Here is a 6,956-nt window from a genome sequence, read left to right as displayed (position 1 = left end):
TAGCCTCCTCGACCTGCTCCTCGCCAAGCTCCCTCCACCAGCCTTCTCTGTCAACGCTATCATTGGACAAGCCAAGACCTGGCTGCCTCTGTTCATGCTATCACCGGATAACTACGACCTTGCGCTCTCTATCCACGCTATTGCTGGGCATCTATGACCTCGTTCCTCTATCCACGCTATCACTGGATAGCCAAAACTTCAACGCCTCTCTCTAAGCCCTCACCAAACAACACCACAACCTCGTTGACTGCAACAAATAAGCAAATCATCATGCCCTCTCTTCCTTCTTAGTAAACTGCATTTGATAGACCCATATACAGTTTGAGAGAGGGTGTTGAATATTATATCTAGGCTCTCTTGTTTTATTTTCTTTTAGTCCCACGTTACTTAGAATACTAGAACTAATCCAGTACTCTTGTATATAAACACCTCAATGCAATGAAGGGTGTTATCCTTTGTCCCTCAAAAGCTCTATTCTTATCAATAATGTTAGAATTAGTTCTTGGGTTATCGGGTTAGGGCCCATTAACCCATTAGCCTATTACCCATATGTAACCCTATATATACCCATGGAGATGAATGAAATAGTATGCTCTGATTTTTCTCACTTCTAACATGGTATCAGAGAGGTTCTCCAAAACCCTAACCCTACCACCTCCAAAACCCTAGCCGCCAAACACCAAAAAAAAAAAATAAAAAAAAATATTGCCTACTTGTTTCTAACGCGAACCCTAATTTCCTCACCTTCCTCCTTTCCATGATCCCGATCCTTGGTCCTCCACCTTCGTCCTCGTCTTCTATCGCGAGCGCTGCCTGCCCAGAGTATCTCTCGAACCTCCCGCCCTTCGTCTTTCAATAGCTCGCGCTGCTTGGCTCGCGATCGCCTTCGAAGCTTCGCTGCACCCGATCTCCTTCGCGCTCTCATCGCCGCTTGGCATCCCTCTCGAAGCTCGCCCGACGCTTTGCACTGTCTCCGAAGCTTCCGCCTGCACCCCCGATCTCCTTCGCGCCTTCGTCATTCGTCGCCCTTTGGCATCGCCTTCGAACCCTTTTTTTTGGCGTAGTTGAATGTCGCTGTTCAGTCTGAGAGTTTTTTTTTTCGCTTTTTGCTTGTTTTTCCGTTTTTTTGTTTGGTTGTCTGGCCGCGCTGCTTTAATTTGTTTGGGCTTCTGTTTACCTTGTTTGGCCACCAGCTTGGGTTTGGGCTTCAGTTGCAGGGGCCGGCGCGGAGTCTGAGGTGTAGTAGTTGGAGTCTGAAGTTCTGTAGCAGCTCTAACAAACAAAAAAAACCCCAAAAAAACAAACAAAAAAAAAACAAAAAACAAAAAAAACAGAAAACCAAAAAAAAATTGGTTAAATTAATTAACCATTCGCGATTTTCCATTTCTAACCCTTCGCGGCCTTCCATTCAACCTTCGCGGTTCTAACCTTGCGCGGTTCCATTCTTACACCTTTCGGGTTCATTCTAAACCTCTCGCGCCGTGTCCATTTTAACCTTTTACGTACGCGTGCGGTTTCTATTTTAAAAAGACCTTCGGGTTTCCTATTTTTAAAACCTTCGCCAGCCCACGTTTTATTTTAAACCTTTCCGGGTTTTATTACACGGGCAGATTGGTGTGCATCCTCCTGTTATGTCATTATCCTGTATGTTGTAACTAATGACAGGATCTGACAATCTCTTCTGCTGCAATTACTACGCCCTACTACTACTTGGAATTATCTTCTGCCTCCCCAAAGTTGTATTGGGCAACCACTAGCTGAAGTTAAATGGCACAAACTATCTTCTTTAGGCCTCAGGCCTTTCGCATTTTCATTGGAGCTCAGAACAAATTAGCTCATCTTCTAGCCCCCTCCTGCTTCTACTGATCCTACGTATACCGCATGGATCTCTTTGCTGACTGGCCTGATGCTTGATGACTTGGCTCCCTTAATAGCATGGTAAGCCCAAAATCAGTAGCGTGTTCCATGTCCGAACACTGCTAAGCGAAATGTGGGCATAATTTAAAAATTATGCTACTGGGCAATGAAGAAAAATGCATCCCGTGTGCTGCTCGCAGTTGTATGAACCGTCTTTTTCTCATTCAACAGGGCGATCGCTCTGTCCCCGAATTATTTTTTGGTGCAAGCTAAAGCGTCTTGATCGATGCAGTTAGCAAATTGCATCAGCCTGCCGTTAGCGCGATGCCACGACACTGTTGGGATTATCGCTAGGCGACCTTTGCCTGTTCTCTACAGTTCTTGTCCGTGTCTGAGTCCCACCTTACAATCTCAAGATGCGGAGCCAAATACTAGGGCGGATGATACTATCCCCTCCTTTGACGGCGAATGCTACTTTTCTCTAGAGTTATGCAAGTAACAACTACTGGAGTATCTACTGCTTCTTCTACACCGTCCGCTCCATCGCTTGATCAGTCTGCTATGTTCTTCGGACGAGGTAGAGGTCGTGGTCGTGATCGAGGACGTGGCCGCGACACAGGGGGAGGACGTGGCACCTTTGGTGGCAGACATGTTGACCTTGACAAGAATCTTCGTCAGTGCATACATTGTGGACAGACTAATCACATCTCTGAGAAGTGTTGGGAGAAGTTTGGTCGACCTGCATGGGCCAAGATTGCTGATACTACACCTACCTCTGTTGCTTCTCCTACTACTACTGCTCCCTCCACTATTCAGATTTCTCAAGCTGAGTATGACCGATTGCGTCAACTCGATCTCTCTCAGAACAATTATTCTGCTACTCATGCATCCTCTTCAGGTATGGATGCCTACATTGCCTCTCCTCATAGACCATGGGTATTAGATTCTGGCGCTTCTTCTCATATGACGGGTCTTAAGGACCACTTTATTTCCTTAAACCTTTCTGACAATTTTCCATCGGTCCGGATCGCTGATGGGACATACTCTCCAGTTCTTGGTGATGGAGTAGTTCATGCTACTTCATCGCTTACTCTTACTGATGTTTTATATCTTCCTAAATTTCCTGTTAGTTTACTTTCCATCAGTCAATTCACAAAGCACAACAACTGCAAAGTCACATTTTTTCCTTCTAATTGTGTTTTTCAGGACCTAGCAACTGGAATGACGATTGGTTCGGGGCATGAGAGAGGAGGCATGTACTATTTGGATAACAATATGCCTGCTACTGGTCTTGTTGCAGATAAATCTGATAATCCTTTATTATGGCATCAACGACTTGGTCATCCCTCGTTATCGAAGCTTAAGTCTGTCATTTCTATCCAATCTTCTATTTCTTCTTTAAGTTGTGAGTCTTGTGAACTGGGTAAAGCATCATCGTGCTACTTATCCAAATCGTATTGATAAACGCAGCAGTTCTGCATTCGAGTTAGTCCATTCTGATGTTTGGGGTCCATGTCGTGTACCTTCCGTAAACGGTTACAGATATTTTCTTGTCTTTATTGATGACTTCTCTCGCATGACTTGGCTTTATCTTTTAAAAGAGAGATCTGAGGTTTCCACCATTTTCGAAATATTTTATAAAGAAATCAAAAACCAATTTTCCACCTCTATTCGTATCCTTCGTACTGATAATGCTTTGGAATACATGAAACATGACCTCTCTCGTTTTTGTGCAAATATTGGTATTATCCACCAAACATCATGTTCTCACACTTCACAACAAAATGGAGTTGCTGAAAGGAAGCATAGACACATTTTAGACGTTGCTAGAACCCTGATGGTGCATATGAATGTACCAAAGTATTTGTGGTCTGATGCAGTCCTCAGTGCATGTTTCCTGATCAATAGGATGCCCTCTCCTGTTCTTAATGGTAAAATACCATTCACCTGCCTTTATCCTAACAAAAGGCCTTTTCCTGTGGTTCCTCGAGTTTTTGGTTGTACTTGCTTTGTTCAGGATTTGTCTCCCGGACTGGATAAACTATCTCCATGATCTATTAAGTGTGTCTTTATAGGCTACTCGCGTACTCAAAAAGGGTATCGATGTTATAATACATCCACCAGAAAATATATTGTGTCTGCCGATGTAACCTTTTTTGAGTCGGTTCCATACTTCTCATTGACTGGTTCACCCCCAACTGTCAGTCCATCTGTGCCTCTTCCGTCTATTGCTCCTACTGCTGTTCCACTACCGGTTTCAGTTCCTTCTGCTGATGAATCTTCTTCAGGACTACAAAATGCTTCCACTATGCCATCTGCACCACCACCTCTACTGACGTATTGTCGTCGTTCAAAAGTTCCTGTCCCTCTCTCTGCTCCAGCCGACCATTCATCTCCCGTTGCAGGTCTGCCTCCTTCTACTCCTTCCGATCTAGATATTCCAATTGCTCATCGAAAAGGTAAACGGTCTTGTACTAATCACCCTATATCTGATTTTGTTTCTTATGACCGTCTTACTCCCTCTTCTCGTCAGTTTGCTTTGTCCTTGTCCTCTTTATCTCTACCCAGGTCATATGAGGAGGCCGTATTAAATCCTGCTTGGAAACATGCCATGGATGAGGAGATGGATGCACTTGTTTCTAGAAGGACTTGGGATCTTGTATCTTCTCCGACGGGCGCTACTGTAGTTGGTTGTCGGTGGGTTTATACCTTGAAGTATCGCACCGATGGTTCAATTGATCGTTATAAAGCTCGTCTTGTTGCTAAGGGATATACTCAAACCTATGGGATCGATTATCTTGAGACATTCTCTCCCGTAGCCCGTCTCAATTCCATTCGCCTACTTTTCTCGATGGCTGTTAATCTGGACTGGACAATGTTTCAGTTAGATGTTAAAAATGCCTTTCTGTATGGTGACTTGCAGGAGGAAGTTTATATGGAGCAACCTCCAGGGTATGTTGCTCAGGGGGAGAATACGGTCTGCAAGCTTAAAAAGGCAATTTATGGTCTCAAACAGAGTCCACGGGCATGGTTTGAGAAATTTAGTACTGCTATATCTGGTGTCGGTTTCAAACGATGTCAGTCTGATCACTCCGTCTTTATCCGGCGCACTACATCTGGTCTGGTGGTTCTGGCAGTATATGTTGATGACATCCTGCTAACTGGGAGTGACCTTGTTGCCATAGGAGAGACTAAGGAGTACCTTTCACGTCACTTTGTGACCAAAGATATGGGAAAACCCAAATACTTTCTTGGGATTGAGATTGCATATCAAAAGGACCGTTTACTTCTATCTCAAAGGAAATATGTATTGGACCTCTTAGAAGAAATGGGCCTTTTGGGGTGTAAGCCAGCAAACACTCCCATGGAAGTGAATGTGGACTTGTGGCGTGATAATAGTCCTCTCCTAGATGATGCAGGCCGATATAGGAGATTGATTGGCAAGTTGATCTATCTTACTGTGACCAGACCTGATATTACCTTTGCAGTGGGAGTATTGAGCAGGTTTATGCATATACCTAGAGAGGTTCACTGGACTGCTGCTCTAAGAATTTTGGCTTATGTTAAAAGCTGTCCGGGAAAAGGATTACTGTATAAGAAACATGGACATTTACACATCTCTGCCTATTCTGATGCTGGGTATGCAGGAGATATAGGAGATAGAAAGTCTACTTCTGGATTTTGCACCTTCATTGGAGGAAATCTGGTTACTTGGAGGAGCAAGAAACAAGATGTAGTATCTCGATCTAGTGCAGAAGCAGAATACAGGGCTATGGCTCATACTGTTTGTGAGATGATATGGCTACAGAAGCTGCTGACCGAGCTTGGCTATTCGCAGCCTGGATCTATGCCTATGCATTGTGATAATCAATCTGCTATCCACATTGCAAAGAATCCAGTGTTTCATGAGAGAACTAAGCACATTGAAGTTGATTGTAATTTTGTCCGAGATGCTTGGGAAAAGAAAATGATATCTCTTCAGTTCACTCCATCTTCGGAACAGTTAGCTGACATTCTCACTAAAGCTACTTCACCTAATGTGTTTTCCATTCTATGTAACAAGCTGGGCATGATTGATATATATGCTCCAGCTTGAGGGGGAGTGTTAGAATTAGTTCTTGGGTTATCGGGTTAGGGCCCATTAACCCATTAGCCTATTACCCATATGTAACCCTATATATACCCATGGAGATGAATGAAATAGTATGCTCTGATTTTTCTCACTTCTAACAAATAATACTTCTAATATCCTGAAAGAACCTCCGTACATGGAAAGTTTATTCTATGATGGGAATCAATTTTCTTAATGGGACACAAAGGGTTCGCAAGCACTGACATATATGATATAACCAATCAGAATGTTAATTTTTGCTAACTTACCTTGAATAAACGGTTAATTAAAATAAATTCTAGGAAAGTAGGAGAAAGCGAGTGCTAGTTCGGTCAATATTCTTCCATTAATGATGATGGATTCTGACCTCGTCATGCCTTAGCTATCAATGCCTTTGAAGATGAGGTTGATCAAGGGTCCATCCTTTTTCCATTATCGTCTAGGTTTAAACTTTATAAGCTGATACATTAATATTTGAAGGTTGAGCCAAGAAAGTTCAAGCATAGATAGTTTGTTCCTTTAAGAATCACTAGGTGTGTGAAGCATCTTCCACTAATGATGAATGATTATGACCTTGTTATGCCTTGGCTGTCAATGCATTTCAAGATAAGATCGATCAAGGGTCAACTTTCGTGGCCATTGTCAATTAAGTTTGAAATCTGAGACATGAATATTGGAAAAGCTTGAGCACGGGGAGGATTTTCCTTTATACCTTAAACGTTGAAAAATCATCTGTATCAATCTGTTTGAGAAGCCTGATAAATGTTTTTGTTCTAAGCTGTTCTGCTTTAGATATTTTGCATAGAAAATTGCTATCGATTTACATTGTCACGGTGCTTCCAAGTATTAGGGGGAAAAGGATGACTTTGACTTTATGTTCGTTTTATGATTGGTGTTGAAATGGTTGATGCGATGTCTTATGTACAACAATCTAGTTTACTTGGTACCTCCTCCACATTATAATATCAACTTTTTGTTTATCTCCTTA

General features: G+C 42.7%; 1 protein-coding gene across 1 annotated transcript in view; it reads left to right on the top strand.

The window, feature by feature from the left end:
• Positions 1 to 6,956, top strand: part of LOC109834159 (CSC1-like protein HYP1) — a 49,992-nt gene that overhangs the window by 10,737 nt on the left and 32,299 nt on the right.

This window comes from Asparagus officinalis, chromosome 3, assembly GCF_001876935.1.
Source record: "Asparagus officinalis chromosome 3, Aspof.V1, whole genome shotgun sequence".
NCBI lineage: Eukaryota > Viridiplantae > Streptophyta > Magnoliopsida > Asparagales > Asparagaceae > Asparagus > Asparagus officinalis.
The sequence above is the reverse complement of the archived record's forward strand: the minus strand, read 5'-3'. Positions and strand labels throughout refer to the sequence as shown.